Source organism: Mixophyes fleayi, chromosome 8 (assembly GCF_038048845.1).
Source record: "Mixophyes fleayi isolate aMixFle1 chromosome 8, aMixFle1.hap1, whole genome shotgun sequence".
Classification (NCBI taxonomy): Eukaryota; Metazoa; Chordata; class Amphibia; order Anura; family Limnodynastidae; genus Mixophyes; species Mixophyes fleayi.
The window spans coordinates 127,351,950-127,371,430 of NC_134409.1; the positions used below are offsets into that span (position 1 = coordinate 127,351,950).

The 19,481-nt window shown below is 38.4% G+C and overlaps 1 protein-coding gene across 8 annotated transcripts in view; it reads right to left on the reverse strand.

Moving 5' to 3' along the window:
* The window catches only part of FOXP1 (forkhead box P1), a 508,980-nt gene that overhangs the window by 342,095 nt on the left and 147,404 nt on the right, over positions 1-19,481 (reverse strand). For all 8 annotated transcript variants that reach the window (XM_075183442.1, XM_075183445.1, XM_075183440.1 and 5 more), the window contains exon 4: positions 3,837-3,927. The gene's annotated coding sequence lies outside the window, so the exon portion shown is untranslated. The remainder of the gene's footprint in view (positions 1-3,836; positions 3,928-19,481) is intronic.

Genomic DNA, 19,481 nt, shown 5'->3' on the forward strand with positions numbered 1-19,481 from the left:
AATATTCCACTATACCCAATAAAACTCATTACCAGTTTTTTAGAAACTTGGCATTGCCTCAACTTGATTACAATATCGAAGCAAGCCACACGAGGGAGAGAAAGAAGGCTGTTTCCTCGTCAGTTCTCTATTTGTTAAAGGCTTTTGGCAACAGACCATTGTCAAGTCAATTGTTCCAATGTATCTTACAGGTTCTACCTTTCAATCTACCCTTGGCATGAATTAGGCATCACATATGGAGACGTCATTTCATATCCTAAATACACTGCAGAAGTGTAAGGAAATATTAGGTTAGTGTTAACACAACAGAGCTGGATATTCATTACGAGACTTTTCTAGAAACTTAAGAACCAACATCTTTTTACCCTCTTCTGATTTGGCTGCAGGCCCGTGGTTCCCACCATGCAATAGATAAGTGAACTTTCACATGAAGATTTGTTGTTATAATTTTAGAACCTCATATAAAACGCTTATGAATTTTGACATCATGTCAGTTAGTATTGAAGCACACACATACTAGGCATCACAACTGTATTTATCGCCTACAGCTAGCTGCATCCGCCAGTCATCTTTAGGCGTGTTTAACTAGAATCAGAGCATCTAGTTCATTCATTCTTAAAAAAACAGGGTATACGGGGACAAACAGAACTAAAAGAACTCTTCATAGCGTTCAGCTGTTACCAGTAGCAAAGTGTATATCAATGAGGCCAACTCGCGTAGGTAAGATTAAAGTGGAAGCGGGTAAACCAGAATCTCTCCAATCCATTCTAAACTTTAACAACAGCACAGAGTAAGGATGTCTACACATCTTTGTTGATGAACAATACATTATAGCTCTGAAACATTGTAATATGAAGCTACATCTGTTCTAAGCATAGGGAAGTACCATTTCAGTATCCATTTATTGTAACCAACATTGTCCCTTAATGTCACAACACTTAGGAGACCCTCCATTAATATAAAGTTCTTGAGACCGTGTGTTAGCTTCTGATGGAAGATCTGATGTACAGATAGTTCTTACAATTACTTAGATAAACAATAATTAAACCACTCTTTAGGTAACACAACAAATCTCCAATACTACACATTACCTGCACTGATACTTAGAGAGCCGGCTACCTTTCTGCAGACACACTACACACACGTCTGAGTCGCTGATATTAGGAATAGAGTTGAAATGAACACAGTTACTTATCCAACTCCACCAAAGGGAAAGGGAGAGGTTTCCCAATGAAGACACAAGTTCCTGTGTTCTTCCTATCTGCGACCCGTCCTTTAGATAAGCCAACGGGATAGCCGCCAGATGAGATTTATTTTCAGGACTTTATTTTTTTTATATATCTTAAATTGAAGGATTTTGTTACACAGCAGAAAAAAAAAGGGAAGCAGCTGAACATTCTTAAAATAAATTAGAACGGTATATATGACAGTACAATTCAAAGTAATGAAGTTTAATGACTTTAGCACTTAAGGCCAGTCACTCGCTGTATTTTCCTCATTGATTTCAATAGCCCCATTTATCATATGGCCAATTCATTTCAATGGAGCAATGCACTACGTGTAGAAACCCTATTGAAATGAATGTGCTATAGAAATGAATGGACCATATACATTAATGAAGCTGCACAGCACAGATTTTTTGCCAGAAACCGGGGCGGTGTGATATTTTGGAAAAGAATGTGAGCAGGTCCATATTACCCCCCCCCCCTCCTCCATTCTGCAGACATTTTAAAGTGTTAAACAAAAATGTTCACTGCACTTTAGGGGCAGCTTTAAGGACATTCCACTTGTATTAAAAGTCACAAAAATGACACTGAATTCAAAAATACAAGAATTCTCATTAGATTATGGTGCTGGAATAAAGTGATGAACAAGGGTATCTGATTTTTTTTTATTTGTTTATTTAAACTTTTATTTATTTTATTTTTTGTATTTTTAAATTTTTATTTTTTTTTATACTATATTTGTATAATGGGAAGGTGTCTTAGGGACCCCTTAGCATTATACTGAGACCTCTGGTTGACAAAATTTCCTAACCAATTCTTTCCATTACCCTGGTACCCACAATCCAAGGGTGCCAAGAAGAGCCACAGAGCTATGCAGCGTGGGACTGGTAGTTTCTGGAGGGGGGACACACTTGGTTTTCTGCATGGCACCCCGCATAGAGCCCGCCCGTCTGCATAGCGCGTCTGGTTGGCCAGCTACTGACTTGGAAGCGTTCCCGTTGCTAGGCAACGGGACGCTGCATGAAGATAGCGCTACGGCGCTAAAGAATGACTAGCGCTACGGCGCTGGAGTATGACAGCACTACTAGCGCTGAGGGCATTGGCTAGCAGCACTATTTAAGCCTCTCTGACCCCACTTCCTGTGCCAGAGTTTCAGGTCCTTTCCTGTCCTCCAGCGTTCCAGTGTTCCTGTGATTACCTGTTTCCTGACCCTTTCCTTCCTCCAGTTTATTGCCGTTTGCCTGTGACCATTGTGACCCGGATTGCCTTTACCACCCTTTTGGATCTCCCTTTTGTACCTCGCTGCCAGAACGTTATCGACCCGGCTTGACTCACTACCCCTTCGGATTCTCCTTGTGTACCTGCATTGCCCGCACCGTTGCCGACCCGGCCTGTCTGACATTCCTCGTACTTCGCTATCTGACTCGTGGAAGGACCGCGACCTGCGTGTTTCCTGCAGCTAAGTCCATACCTCCTTGCGGGGGTCCCTGGTGAACACCAGGGGCACGTTAGACTCCGCACCTTCCTCCGAGTAGTGCCAACGATAGCAGGTACGCTATACTAGTCGTGACATGTATATCTCAGTGACAAGCAACCTGATACACTTCAGAGGCCACACAGGTAAACCTCTATCCATCAAAAGAGCCACACATTATCCTTTATCTCAGTAATAAGTTAAAACACTAGCTTGAATCAAAGATAGACACCTATCTGTAACATATCAGCGGCATTTTACACAAGTGTTACAAGCTATAACAAACACATCTGATAATAAAGCAGGAAGGAACTGGGAGCCGCAGGTGAAGACCCAGATGGCCGTCTGTTGCCCATCACTGGTGTATATACACACAAACTGAGGTCTAGAGATGAATAAAATATTTTGGCTAGTTTTGGGTTACTATGAATATTAAGTTTTGTGGCCCCAGATTAGTTTCAAAGTCAAAAATGGTCATGCAAAAATGTTCGAGAATGCAGAAAACAAAAACCCTTTTAATTATGAATTTATTATCTTTTACAAAACTGTCTCTTTCGTAGACAAATGTGAGTGAAAAAAACATGTGTTCCAATAATTGAACCATTAAATAACATATTTGAATAGATTAGCTGAACTTATGATTTCGCTCACTATAGCGCTCTTATGACTCGGTACAGAAAACTAGATTTTATAAGACATTGGTTTTGCATATTTATCTACATTTTAAAAGCATGGTGAAATCTATTCAAAAACCTCAAGCTATTTAATTTACTTTCAGTTAAAGTTAGGTATACTTTAAGAAAATGGTTTAATGGCGTTTATACTGGCGATACTGGAATTGGTAGATGTTTGTGTATAGTAACTACAGACCAAACTGCAACAGGTGCGGTGGAATCTAGATTATTCCTGCTAATGACTAGGAACTTGATGCTACCTTATTGAAATAACAGGGTCATATGAATGTTATTATACATAGGATACCTGGCTTATTGGTATATAGTCAGATTTATTACAGTAAAATGTTTATTATTTTATATCCAAAATAAAGCTTTGTGGCCGGTTGGTATTGATAAAAGCAGCATAGATAAAGATGAAGAAGTAAACATTAAAATTAACGACAAAAGTGGTCTTCTCACCTCAGAAACGCGTCAGCCTCATTTTCTTATCGCCGCATTGATAGCAGAGGATTGTCCTTTCATAAGCCACGGGAATTCATAGAATTTAAGGCTACAAGGAAGATTAAAAAGAAATAGACATTAAAAAAAAACTTGTCGCTTAAATCGGTTCTTTATCAAAAAGAAATACAAAAAGGTAGAATTGCTCAATATCACATATTTCAGAAAAACAGGCAAAAACTTAGAACATTTAAATACACAACAATTTATTGTGAAATTTAATCAATCTATTAAGAAAAACCTTTTCAACTCCACGTTAAAACACATTAGTGCAAGTCAGAATGAATTCTGATTGGCAGGTCCAAAGCCCAATAAAATAAAACTGGATCTATCCTTTAACTGTATGAGGCTGGTTGTCCACTGGGGTTGCGTTGAACGTCAGTGGCACAACGCGTCAGAGGCAATTGATTTAGACTTGAGGGGATACCTAACACTTCCACTTGCGGTAGAGTATGTCCTCAATCGTCTCCAAAGCAAATCACTTGCAGTGAACGCAAGTAAATGGAACAAGCATGCCACAATGCACGTTCCCAAATGCTGGTGGGAACGGGGGTCACTGGAACCTATTATTAACTCATAATATGCTTTATTGCTGATTGCACCGAGCATCGAGTGCGCATTGTAAATTATGTCCGCTCATGAGGGTGTGAAAGAGATAAGTAACTAGAAGTATTTCTGAGACAGGCAACTATTAGAATATATTAGGAAGCTTTGGATGTATTTGTGAATCAGGAACTGTTAATACAGGATGACAAGCTCACCGATAACAACATTACCAAGTAGTTCTTACATAAGAGACAGAAGTCATTTAGGTCCCTTTTGGAATGTCATCAAAAGACAACAAGATAACCAGAAAAAAAACCCATAATATTTCAGATTTAAATGTGACTTCTGTTTATTTTTTAAAGTTTGTGTAACAACCAAATAGACTAACTGCATTACACATAAGCATAGCACTTAATCCATGAAATCCAGGGCCTTAAGGTGGAATAAACCTGTACAGTTTGTAGCAGAACATTAGAAACGTGTAAACACTGGATCAAAGAGGGATGAAACATTTCAGAGTGTTCATCTACTACAAATGGGATCCATTGGGGGTTAGAACTCTAGTACGCGACAGCAACGTTGGTTATGGGGTGTAGGGGGCACAAAATATCAATCCAGGCGTAGATGTTTAGAATGTCACGTTCACTTTAACAATGGTTTTAGAGCTGTAGATATCACTAGAAAGACACTACAGGGTTAAGCTGTGGGTGTTTACATGTAGTCTGTGCCTACAGGACGGTACAGGCTCCTCCGCGGATCACATACACTGTGTACTTCATCAACATCAACAGTTATTTATATAGCGCCAGCAGATTCTGTAGCGCTTTACAATTGGGAACAAACAGTAATTAAACAATACTGGCTAATACATACAGAGAGGTAAGAGGGCCCTGCGTGTACTTTAATGTGTGAGAAGGACTGTGTGTGCCGGTCCCTGACCTCCCTTGAACAGCCAACACGTGAAGAGGACTATTTCATACCAGTTAAGGACACGATTATACTCTGCTTCTATTCTCAAAGTCGCGTTTGTACAACAACAGACGGGCAAAAATATTCCAGTTTATGAAATGTTTTAATTACACTTGGCAAGTGCTGAAAAGAAATATAAAATCACGTATATGGACAAGAAAAGGATCTGGGTTGGTCCCATATGTTTATATACCAAATTGCTGTGTATTAGGATTCAGAACATTTTCACTTGGGATTATTATTATGTAAACTCCAGGGCTTGCGTGTCCATGCAAGGAATCGGCTCCACCCAGCTGCGTTATTCAGGATACATAGAAACATTAAATAATGTCATTGCTTTTTTGTTTTCTAAATTTTTGCCAAAAAGCTTAACTCAAAAAGGATCCCTTGATGTTCACATAGTTGTGTTTTCCGGAAAGGGGTTAATATAAAAAAAAAAAACAAGGCACTTCAGTTGTCAAACCGGTAATGAGAGGCTGAATCAGCAGATTGTTCATTTCAGGTAAATGTTCAGTTATATGAAAGGCTTAGAAACAAATTAAATGTAGGTATCATGATAGACACAAAGACTGGGAATCATTAAGGCATTTAAAGTTGGATTACCCTCTAAAGTGGTGAAGATTTCCGATCACTGCTTTAAAATGGCTGCAGAAGGGTGGCGCGAGCAGGGCGGCCAATCAAAAGCTGCAGCGTTGGCTTCTAACTGGGGGGTTCGCCTTAGGCTGCACACTGGTTTACAGTAGACACTCTTCAGTTATCCACTCAGATAAAGCAAGCTTGTGCCCTAAGGGCATCATGTAAAGTTGGCCGCAAGTCCAAGAGCGCAAAAAGAACTTCTTGCCAAGGCCCCGTCTCCGTTTGCACTACGACTGAGATGAAGGAAGGCAATGGGCGTGGGCAATGGGCGTACCTAGCAATATACGGCAGTGCTCACGCACTTTACATGCTATGCTGAGTTGTGTATCCATTCCCAAACAGCTTAACCAACCCTAGTGCTGTTTGGGGGAAGGGGGCGGGGGGCACAATGTATTTATTTATTTACATTCATTTATTTATTCATTTATCTGCTTTTCAGGGCTGCTGTGACTGATACACTTAATTGTATCATGCACACCGGCCCATAAGGCAGCTAAAGAGGTGTGCTTGTGCAATTTACATATTATTCTAAGTCTTGGGGGTAGATTTACTAAACTGCGGGTTTGAAAAAGTGGAGATGTTGCCTATAGCAACCAATCGGATTCCAGCTGACATTTTGTAGAATCTGTTTGCTATAAAGCAACATTTCAATCTTTTTCAAACCCACAGTTTAGTAAATATACCCCTTGGAATCCTGTGTAAATTACGGGATGAAATTTACAATTACGATTTCAGTGTAAATTGCATCCCACTCTACATCAGGCCCTAATATATAATTTCTCCACTGGAATCAACCATCCCTATGCAAAAAAAAAGTTTGGCATACATACGTGTAGGGAAAAAGCAGCCTCTCAGATATAGACATCTATAGATAAGCCTCACAGTACCTATGATTAATCTGAATCACGTTCAACAGTATTTAGAAAACTTCAACATTCTACTTTGAGCGTTGCAATTAGAGATGTTCCGCAGGGATATAGAAGTGAAGGTAAATAACTGGGTATGATCCAGAGACAAGAGTATTTGGTATCTAAGGAGGATACGATGGGTTAATTCTCGAGACCAGTGCTTCGCAGTGGATCACTTCCAGATCTTGAAGACTTGTAAAAATTATGTTCAATAGGTCACTATGGCAAAGAGCTTACCAATACTCGCTTGGGGTATATTTTTAAAACTCGATGCACAGAAACGCGGTTCAAAAAACAGATCGCCTGGAAACCAATGGACAAAAATACCCAACATTTATAAAACCTGTACTGAATATTACCTTAGATGTGTTCTCTTGCAGGTCTGACTATCAATCCACATTATCTCTAATAAACGACACTACTTCCTATTGTAGTTACAATCTTTTTACCCAGTGACACAGGGAATATTTCCTGACCCCCCTGCTTTATAAGTCTAGTTAGCCCCATACTTGCCAATTGTTTAATTTGCAAAAAGGTTTTATGAATGCAAATCACTGTATTTTTAGCAAACCCTATGAACATTGTTTGCTTAGGTGTTTTTTTTGCTTTTACCAAATCCCATCTCTGAAGATTTCCTGTATGGTCAGCTTGCGGGTACAAGCAGGTAAAAAGTGGCGAGCCATTTATGTGCTGGTGTGATGAACTAGTTTCCAATCATCCCTTTAATTGCAGACAGCTATAAATTACACAGGCTTGGTGGCTAATTAAAACCAGTTAAGGAACAGACTGACTCCAATCAGCCAAAGAACCTGAACCATTTACATGTGTCATTAATTAAAGGGATCAATTAGCAACACCAGTGATGAATCAGACCAATTCAGGACTCAACCTTGCAGCACTTTGATACCCCCTTCAATCAACTCAGAAGGGCAGGATATTGGTACTTAGACCAATCTGTTAATCTGAATCTACCTTATGATGGTAACCAAACAACCATTGTAAACCTATATAAACTCCAAACAGGGAGGGGTGAAATGGATTGAATCTTTAAATTGTTTCTCTTGAAGCCAAGCCAAAATAAACTTAGCAAAATTCTAACATGCAACAAAACGTTTTAACGATTAAAGCAAATTTTCAAACCTTTTCAAGTCATAATGCTTCTGCTAAGAAAAATAAAATACTTTTTTTTTATTATTTAAATAAAAAACAGAAACCTGTATAAACACAAAAAAAAAAAAAAAGAATAAAAAATTAACTGGTACCCGGCACCTTGGGTAAACTGTAAGAAAAAAAGGTAATGTCTAGAAAAATACATACAAGGAGCTAATGATTACAATAGAGGACTGTGAATTGAGAGCTTCTGCAGATGTTTGAGCTGGCACCCTAAACTCTAACCATATATAAACTCCATACATTTGACTCAGCAAAGTAAAATAAGTAAATAAATAAAAGGTCTTAAAAATAAATAAATTTGGGTGCAGTTGACATTTTTTTTTCCCGAGGAAAGAATTATTGCACGCATCTGTTAACCATTCCTTCTTAAATAAGGGTTTTGTTCATGCCTCGATTTTATTACCAAAATAAAGCATATTCTGCAGCACAAGCGTTATCCCAATAAGAGCTGCTTGGAGTCGACCACTTAGCGGCAGGAGCAGGTAGGGAAGGACAGACTTAAATATTTCAGAATTCATCTTCGTGCAAATGCAACAAAGAAAAGTCTTGTAGCAATTGAATCTAGGGGGCAGCAACTGCATATTGTGTTAGCTGCCACGGACTGGAACAGGATACAAAAAAAAACAAAAAGCAAAATAAAAATTAAGCAATAAAATCTTGCAAAATGCAACAAACATGAAAGTGAAGAGAGTTTCATTTCCTGACACCACTTTTACAATGTTAGTCTTTGCTGACTGGGATGTTATGACGTCATGCTATGTTAATACCGAGATCACATTCCTAGTAACAGACAAAAGTAAAATAGGTAGAGAAAGTAAAAAAACAAAACAAAAAACTGACGTACTATCACTGCTTACTTATTGATTCACGTCAGGGACGTGTGATGAATTTTTACGGAAATATTGCAACATACCATAATGCGATACTTAATAATTGAGTGCTATAGAGAAGAATTTGACTCACTTCTTTTAAGTTTTTATACATTTGTCTTCTATAATTGGCATCTTATAGGTGTCCCTTAATGTTGTCCATGTTTCTATAAGAATGGGAGCAGTAGTCGCTATTACCGGCTTTAGACTGGTGTAGAGTAACAAAGGCTGCATTGTTAGACGATCCCACATCCTGTACAATGATATACTGCACAGGATGTGGGACCATCTTATATATAGTTGTTGTTATTATTTTGTAAAAAACCAATATCTTCTGCTGCTCTGTATCAGTGACCAGTCCATACAAAGCATTATATTGATTACATGAATTTAAAATTCAGGCAGTATCGAAATATGCAAAAGGAAAATACATCATTCCTCCAGTGGTGGTCTGGTTTTCCCACATGTAAGTTCTATAAGCTGGGCAAGATTGGGAGAGGGTGTCTTCTCTTTATGACCGAATTAGTCAAAATTACACAGCAGACTTCACAAATTTTAAGCAGATTAAGGAAAGTTAATGGAACCTTTGTTCATATTTGCATTTGGTAGCTGTCAGAACACTTTATTCTTAGTAAAAGACATGCAGGAAATGTCCAGCAATCTGGGATTTTCACAAGAGAGCACCAAGCTCACAGCTATTGCTAAAAACTGTCCAATTTCACCCACCCAAACTGCTACAGTCTGAATTAGGAAACTGGGTTCAAATCCTGTGTCAGCTGCTTTTGATGTTGGGCCAGTCAGCAAAAATTACCTAGTCTAATTTTTAAATTAGAGGACACAATGTCCCAGTATATAGCAGTAAGTCAATAGTCAGCTGAAAAAAAAATAATTTTAGCAAGAAGAGTCCTATTTTTCTTTTTTTAATTTTAGCTTCATCTAGACGGTGATGACATGGACTGTAATTTATATTAACTCATATTATAATAAGAGGCCTATAATGTACACAAAATCCAACTGGGAATTAATTCAAGCAAAACATTACATTTAAAACGACGTTTGCATAAAACCAAAAGAGAAATAAAAATAAGCTCTATGCGAGTTTTCAGGAAAAGGTTTTTTTTATTCGCAAGCAGTCCAAATCGGTTTACTGCGCGAATGTGGAAAATTGTGATTGCAGCGGTCTGTGATGTGGTGAGAGTTACTCTGTGAGAGAGCAGATTCAACAAGTGGCACAGGAAAAGGTTGGGAAGTGCACAGTGTGCATTCCAGGGTTTATGAATAAGGCCCTATGCAGATTCCACATAGGAGTATTTGCAGATCCCCCTTCTGAGAGAGAACGCTGTTTGCCATGCGAACATATATTTTCCTTGTAAATCTGTTCAGCTGTCTTGAGACCGGCCAAGTGGGACTCTCCAGCCAAAATTTCGGAATTTGTATAAATATGTTCATTTGTATGTGTTTTGCTTTCTACACATGCAATCGTTTATCCATCAGCACGGGATATTTGGACGTAAAATGTAAGTTTTTCTGACATTTGCAAACAGGATTAAAAGAAATGAGCGAGGATGGGTGTTAGGTGCGGCGCCAGCCTGCCTAAGTTCAAGAAAATGATGGTATATCATGGGCCCGAGGGATGTAACCAATAAGGTAATACTAACAAATATAAACGGCCATCCAAGACAGATCTTTTTTAGCAATTAATAATTACTACAAGCAATTAGGGATTCCTTTACAACCGGATCGTGTTGTGACCATAACCATCTGCAGCTGGGGATGTTCAAATTAAAAAGTGTTTAAGAGTAACTTCACTATGAAGATGTCTTGATCCCGAACACATAGAAATTAGTATACATATCCACAACATCACCGAATGTAAAAAGAGAACACAATTAAATGGGGTGTTCCACATTCCGATGACTTTAATTCATTGGCTCATACATGTCTTCATGAAGCATTTACCAAATGCATAGTCCTTTTCTATGTAGCTCTCTGATGTGTTCTTCAACCGTGTCTAGATCACAGGGCATTAATCATTTATTCTGGGAGGCTCAAATATATGTCAGACGAATTTACATTTCCCAACATGGAAACTTTATATTTTCTAGTGGGAGTTTCTCTCTCGTACACATTATATAATATAGATTTACCGATGTCCACAACAAAGAACAAAGAGGAATGCAGATTTGGTCAACCATCAATCGTGTTAAAACAGATCCCGATCCCAACGCTTGTTTCAGTCCTGATGGACTCAAAACAAAGCAAAGGCTTATAATGTAGACAACCTCTGATGTTATAGATATATATACTAACTCATTTCCCCCACCACTCTACCTGTAATTAATTTCCCGCCACCAACACCAGTACCCTTCCCCTGCAATTCATTTTCTCTCCACCAGTGTCTCCCTTCCCACTTCATATTAACATGTAATTTAGTTCCTCCTTACTGGCTCCCCTGTAAGTCACTTCTCCCCCATCAACCCTGTCCTGTAATATATACCACCCTGTAATTCATTCTCTCCTCTGCCGTACCAATTCTTACCATACACAAGCAATGGGCAAAGGAGTGGATGTCCCTGCATCTCTTAAGCTACATAATACACCTGCCAATTTTGTCAACCAATTTAGCCAAAATGTTTCCAAACTAGCATTTGTGTGCCTTTCCACTAACAATTATCTTTCCTGTAAAAAAACAAAAACCCAAAACAAACATACCCACTCACAAAACAATTGGCTTATTACCGTCACACATATGTATGTGGTCCTTTCATTAAGTCCAACCTCTTAACAACCGGATCTATCCAATTTGATCACGGATGTGTCTGGTCAAGTTGTACAGTTGTAAGTCATATGCAACAACTAAATCTAGTTTTTAACATGTATAACCACGTTTATGCAACTTTTCTAGAAGGACATTGCAATATTCAGGAGCCTTAAAAACAAAATAGATTCCTATTGTTTGTGTGAAATTAAATATATTTACCATAAAAGTTCTTAACATCATTCCATCTCCCTCCCTCTCTACAAATCGGGACATTCCCTCTTGCCTGACTAATATGTTAGGATGTTTAATTGTATCTGAGGTGTGCGCTCACAAAGACTTTGCCACAAAAGGCAAAGAAAAGATTAAAAAAAAATCTGCAAAGTCTCCGCTATCATTTCAGCGATCAAATGTCAGCGATAACACAGAAAATGTCTATTTATAACAGATCTTTTTCCATATAAAATGTTTGTGAGGTGCAGAGTGAAAACCAGAGGGCTTTTTACAACGTAGACCTGCTTAGATCTTCACCGTTTATTTTACAAAGTTTATTTCTTTTAAACAGTACAAGCGTCCTTTTTTTAGATGTTATCCTTTATTGAAATAGCAAAGTCTGGTGTAAATATTAAGTCCATTAGCAATGTGATTAGCTTCTTGAAGGATTACAAATTTAACTTTACCTCTTCCTGATACTTTCATGTAACAAATAGACATGGTTACAAGGTGACATGTTAGTGACTTGCAATAAACTTCCACAGTGCACCCAAATGGCGTATATAAGCAATTGTATTGTTTAATTTATATAGTGCACAGCTGTCCAACATTTTACGTGAAGTGAGCAATGTATATATTAAGACTCCAGGTGGTACATTGTTATAAAACAATTATGTTGTATTATAGAGCAGGGAGCTTTAACCTACGGGTCATGAGTTACAATTGAAATTTCCTCCCGTTTTGTACCATTCTCTTAATAGCTGGCTTTTTGTAAAAGCCTTCACTACTAATAAGAAACAAAATAGCATAACAAATAAACGAATAGTTTATTGCAGTTACAATTTTATTCTCATTTTTAATTGCAAAGCTTAATTAATCTTAATATTCCTAGACATACATGTTGTCATTCTTGTAAGAGACTGCTATGTCTTGACACCTTAAAAAATTTTTTTTTTACAGTTGGACTGTTTTTTAGTATGTCTGTAAATTCAATTGTCTAATGACTGATGTCTGCCTGAATTTATTTATTTATAAAATATTTTACCAGGAACAAATACATTGATAGTTTTTCATTTTCAAGTAGGTCGGGGATACATTCTATACAGTTGAGACCAAACTACAGACAGGCGGCATTAAGCTGTACAATTACAAACATGTAGCTGAAAGCCAGACATTTTGAAAGCTCAGGTAGGTGGCAGATTTAAGTTGAAGTAGTAGAAGACAGGTTCCTATATTATCAGACTTCTGGGGGTAGGTCTTAGGTGATAAGTGCTGTTAGCAGCAGGAGTAAGATGTCCGATCAGGAAATCAGGTACGGAAACAAGCAATAGTAACTATATTAAGACTCCATCAATCGGATAGCATATCACAATGGTGTGTTTTGCATGGAAACAGCAACACAAAACAGCAGATTGGGTTGTAAAGTGTATCAAGCTTGCCAAGACAAATTTAGGGGTTCTGCACAATCAACCACAGCCTCATAGGCTAGAATAGGCATTAGTATTAGGTGTACATTGTGCTTTCTAGCCACGTGAGTTAGACAGAATTTGTTTCTATGGAGCAAGCCCAGTTTGGAATACATTTTGGATGTTAGGGTGTCTATATGCACCTAAACAAAAAGGTTGGGATCAAGCCATATACTCAAAAATTTATATTTGGATACTGTTACCAGATAAGTGTTGGGAATTGGCAGATTAAATGTAAAATACTTTGCAAATGTTTCAATTTGTCCCTAATATAATTAATCTTTATTCATAGGGCGCCGCAAGCTTTCCACAGCGCCGTACAGAAAACAGACAGTAGAACATAAAGGGTAAAACAGTACAGTACAATAATTAAAAAATACCAGTACTTCAATAGCTCCAAACACAACTTACACAGTGGAGTTGGAGGAGAAGAATAGGTAGAGAGACAGGAGGGCAGAGGGCCCTGCTCGTAAGAACCTACAACCTAAAGGGAGGGCAAACAGGCAGGAGGCACAATTGGGAGTCAGAGAGGATCAATCGGAAGAGGAGCACGTAGTGGGACAGGGTAAGAGTGGTGAAAACGGATACTGTTTTATAATTGTTTAAAAATAATTTGTTTTGAGTTACAATGTTCCACCTGAGAGAAATCAGATTGAAATACATTTTCAAGGTCAGAGGGTCTTGAGCTGTGCAGTGATAATGGTGCCCAGGGGTTTTCAGGAGTGTTTTATTCAAGTAAACTTAATTAAATTTTTAATTTTTTTTGCTGTTGTGGAACTACATATAACAGCATACTACCAGACACTGACTGGAAGGACATGATGGTACTTGTAGCTAGCTGGCAGAAGTTTCTCAATAGTTGAGGCAAAAACAGTCACTTCAAGTTGGACGCAAAAGTTTGAGTTTTGCATCCAACTGTCCTGCTCGCTAAAACCAACACGCAAAGTCCAATGAGCTGGAAAGTACACTTGAATTGAATAAAATATAAGGCATGATAAGTCGAACTTTGGGTGTGGTATGTACATGCAATCGTAAATTTCTCTTTATCAGGCCAGACTGAATTGGCCCCATAATGTTAAAACAAGATATACATTTTTTTTTATTTACAGTAGTATGCAAAATGAAACTAGGGTTTTCTTATGTCAGAAATGTTTTGCAATGCCAATCAAGGGTTCGACAAGTTGACCTAGCCATGAAGCCAAGAACGTTGCTGTGAAAAACCTGACAATCTGATTGGCTATGCTGTAAGCTTTCTGATGCTCTGACTGGTTAATAAACAGGCTGCACAGAGACAAGCATGAGATATAGCTTATATACAATAATGTGTTCAGACCCTTATCAGATGGCCCTTAGGCTATATAATATTAATAATAATGTAAGCAGCTATTCATCCATAATCTGAAAACAATTGGCTGGTGGCTAGGTGCCAACGGTCTTATTCTGCTTTAGACATATAAATGGATATTCTTAATATTCAATAATATCAAATTCAATAATAATAATATTCAATAACATATTCAATTTTCACTTCTAACAACGTAAGTATTACTATCCAACAAGTAATGTCCTACCACAACCACTGAACATGTTTCAATAAATTACTACCTAAAACACCTTATCACAGTTACTTCCTCGTATGGGCTGGTATTTCAAAATACTATACGATTATTTTTCTTCGAGAACTTCACTTCCTCCTATGAGTTGCTAAATAAACACGGCGGCTTACACCAGAAACTGTTTGGAAAATGTAGAAATCTATATACACAGTTCCGCCTAACACTAACAATGTCTTATTTTATACTCAGAGCTGAGCCGATGACAAATGCCAGACTCTGAGGGTCAGCGGGGATTTTAAACATGTCACTGCAGTCTCAGCAACAGAAAAGTGCGCTGGTCCAACATTTCCCTTATTTTCCCCTAAAACACCACAGAACGAATCTGTTCACTAGAGGTTTACTCTCTCAGAGGCAAATGATCCACTTCTATACCGATCATTTCATAGGCTGTTTTCACCCACATGAAAGTTGCAGCAATTCTCAATGACATGTCAGGGATTCTATACTATATGCGTGTGTGCTATTGTGCCTGTGTTTATTATCTCCTATAGTTCCACCTGTAGAGCACTTGAAGTCAGATCTCCTTACGTAAACAGCATTTAACCATAACGGAAAGACAAATTAGGTGCCCGCCATGAGATAAAGGGCATGTGTAAAGTAAGTAAGAAAATTATTAATTTTGGCATAGAGCTATCAATGTATCTTCAAGTCTAGGTAGAAGTGGAATTATTGCGGTTTGTTTTACATTCCTTATTAGCTAATTTATTGAAAGAGAGGGAAAAAATAAACCCTTGTAACTCTCCACCCAGTGCAAGTAACATTTCTAAACTGCTCAACGATCTTGCAATATAATAAGGATAGAGTAGAGTAGAGGAAGATGTGGAGAAATTTCATTAGCATATCTCTCAACTCAACCGATATTTGGGGGTGTAGTCAAGGGGCAGGCTGGGCTGGGGGGCAGAGGGGAATCCATAGTGGGCTACCTTGGTCTGGGTCACTGGGCCACCTACATTTTGTTTTTTTTAAATTTTCCTAATAGGCTGCTGAGTCATGTCTAATTTTGACATAATTTTGCCTCGATAAATGTTGAATTCTAATGTCATCACTAAGGTGATTAGGGGGAAAAAATGAGTGTTATAAGGAATGACTGTAAATTATCACAGGTATCATAAAATACCCTGTTGTATGTTCAGTGCATCTCTGAAAAACCCATCTACAAAATATATATAATACACTGTATTTCAGATATGCACTGAGCATACAGCAGGGTATTTATGAAAACTGGTGCACAAGCAATAGCCGTGATGTTTTGCAGTTAATCCTTATAACTCTCATTTTTTTCCTAATCACCTATTAGACCACAATCGCTGAAAGACCACAAAAGATGCGGGCCTACGTTTGCATACTTTCACCATAAAAAGGATTATTTAAATTACTGGTAGAATACAGGCATTTGTTTTATTCACAAGGTCTACAGAATGCGGTAGAGTTGGGTCATGGAACTCAGCGGTGGGTTTAGTGGAAATGTTTATAACATACACACTATTCAAGACAGAATGGTGTTTGAAAATCATATTAAAAAAAAAAAAAGTTGTATATAAGAGGTGTTATTTAAATATTTGTCTAAACGGATTCTGCTGCACCATGAAACACGGTCATGATGCAGACAGAGGGATGAATGCAGCTCATTCTTACCTATGGTACTGTACCGAATATTAAAATGTGCCATTTCCACAGGTATAACTTTTTTCATTTTTGGGGGGCGGGGGGGTTACTTTTATAAGCCTACTAACAGATATGCATATAACACTTTATATACAGAATGATATAAATAGATCCAGGACCTCATAGATCTTCCCTTTATGTGCTGTGTGGCAGCCAACATGAAACGAAAAGATGTTTACTAAGTAGGAGAATGTATCAGAAAACGAACGTGTTCTCTCCCCAGCACACAAAACATCCTCCCCATAATTAGTTACCTGCTTAATTTAAATTCTCTGCAGCGTCCTATTGTTGTTACATATTTATCATTTAGCATCTTTTTTATTTGATCTACCAACCTGACAAGTACTAAACATCTTTACTTCTCTTCTCATTGTATAACACTTTCGTGATGCTAAATCACTGACTCGCAGGACGGCTCCATGCTGTTACAATGATCAAGGCACGTCACACAGTGTTTGCATCCCTAAAATTACACTTTGTACATAATTCATTTACTGCACGTTTTTCAACTTGTGAAGAATAATTTTGAAAAGGACAAAAAGAAAAAAAAAAAAAAGGGAAGATAAAGTATCAATCACTATAACCCATTATGGCAGCATCAACTTGGGAAACTACAGAATATCAGAAGTCCTCCAAACAATAGTATTATATTCCAAGAAAGAAGGACTGCTTAACTCAGTGTCCTCATATTGCAAGTTGAAGTAGCTACGACAATGGCAAGACAGTATATAGGTGCATTGGTCGTGCACTGGTTTTCTTTAGGACACATTGGACCTGATTAAAGTTCCATTGTGTGCCGTAATTTGCGTGAAATTACACTGTGCATGCTCAGAAATGGACTATACTACCGATAGCCTTTGATTTGAAGGACGAAACGGGGGAGGTAAGGGTGGTGGATGGACCTAGGCAATGTACAGTGATGGCGTGCCGAGGTCGAAAGCACACACATTTGTCCATTCCTTGGATATGTGTTTTTTAGCCATAAAAAGCTATTCTTTTTTAATTAATGTTAATGAGTATAATATAATAGTATTAACAGTTGTTAATGCATTTAATATTTTTTTTTTTCTGTGCGTTCTTATGGGAATTTATATTGCACAAGTGCCGTATAGCCGGAGTGTACTTATACCTGTATTCAACGGGAAACATTTAATCAGGTCCATTTGTACTAGTGTTGTATAGGCGTGAAATTTCCATCTTTTTTTTTTTTTTTTTAAATGCAAATTGTATTCACTTTACGCTCCTTAATGAATCAGGCCAGTGCGTGGAGATCTTGTCCGTTCAGCAGACATTAGACTGAAAAGCTACCTACTTTAAAAGGCTTTTTTCTAAAAACAACATAACATATCCCTTACCTTAAAAAAGCTATTAGCAACAATCAGTAGCGGGCTGGGCCGGGGGGCAGGGGGGTGTATGCCCCCCGTGCTGGTCAATCTGCTATCTCCTTCGGGCACCTCTTCATTAATAAAATATTGTACTACAACTTGTAGTACAATATTTTATTAATGAATGACGCAGCCGCATCTTCATATATTGCCTCGTCCTCAGTTCCGTCTATGGCATTTGAAATGCCACACTTCTTATATGACTTGACAATGATCTCAATCTTATTATCCCAGGATCTTTTCACCCAGGTACAAACTTTTCCTATAGTTGGTTTCTTCACTCATCCTGTTGGTGTCAAATTGTCCCCAGAAGACTTCATCCATTGGTTCCATTCGCCTCTCATGGTAGCTTTGAAGGGTTTGTTAATGCTGACATCAAGTGGTTGGAGCTGGGATGTCAAGCCTCCAGGCATGATGGCAAGCAACCTTCTTTGTGTTTGTTATGTGTGCCCTGAACTGATCAAGCAACAATAGGGCAGGTTTGTGTAAGAGTCCACCTGGCCTCCTGTTCCAAACTTTCTCAAACAAGATCTTCATTCCATCCTGATCCATCCAACGCTTGTCATGAATATGGACACCCACTCCTCAAGGAATGACTTCTTTTGGCATTGTTTTGCGTTTGAAAATCAGCATAGGAGGCAGCTTGGTTCCGTCGGCACAACAAGCTAGAACAACTGTATAATGGCTCTTTTCATGTCCACATGTCTTCACAATTACAGTTTTCACCCCCTTCTTATCCTTCTTATCAACAGTTCTGTTACTTGTGACATCAAATTGAAGGGGGACTTCGTCCATATTTGCAATCTGTCCCAACTCAAACTGATGTGTCTTCCGACAATGAGTGACAAAATGATGAAATTCAAGGACCTTCTGCTCATAGCTTTCAGGCAACTTTTGGGCAAGTCTGGTGCATGTACGCATGCTTAGTCCATTCCGTTTCATGAACCTGAAGCACCAATTGTGTCCTCCTTTGAAATCAGTAACTTCTTTTTTATCAGCAATTCTTCTTGCCTCATGCTGAACCATCTTTGTGGACACAGGAATTCCAATTGCCCTTTGCTCTTCAATCCATATCTTCAATTCTCTCTCTAAATCAGGCCATTTTGCTGATTTGCCTCTCATAGCTTTCTTCTGCCGTGGCGTTTTCAGTAGGGCATCTTCTTCCCTTAGCCAGTCTCGGATTGTTTTCTCAGTTGGAGGCGGACCAAACTTACGTTCAGCAGCACGATTTCCATTCAGTTTTGCAAACTGGATCACTTTTAATTTGAATTCAGCACCGTATGAAAATCTTTTCTGAGCCAATTCAACGCGTCAAAACCAGACCAGGGGCGGATCTAAAAAATAATTTTACCGGGGGCGATTTAGTCCCCGCCCTCCTTTTAACAGCTAGGGCTGCCGGCGG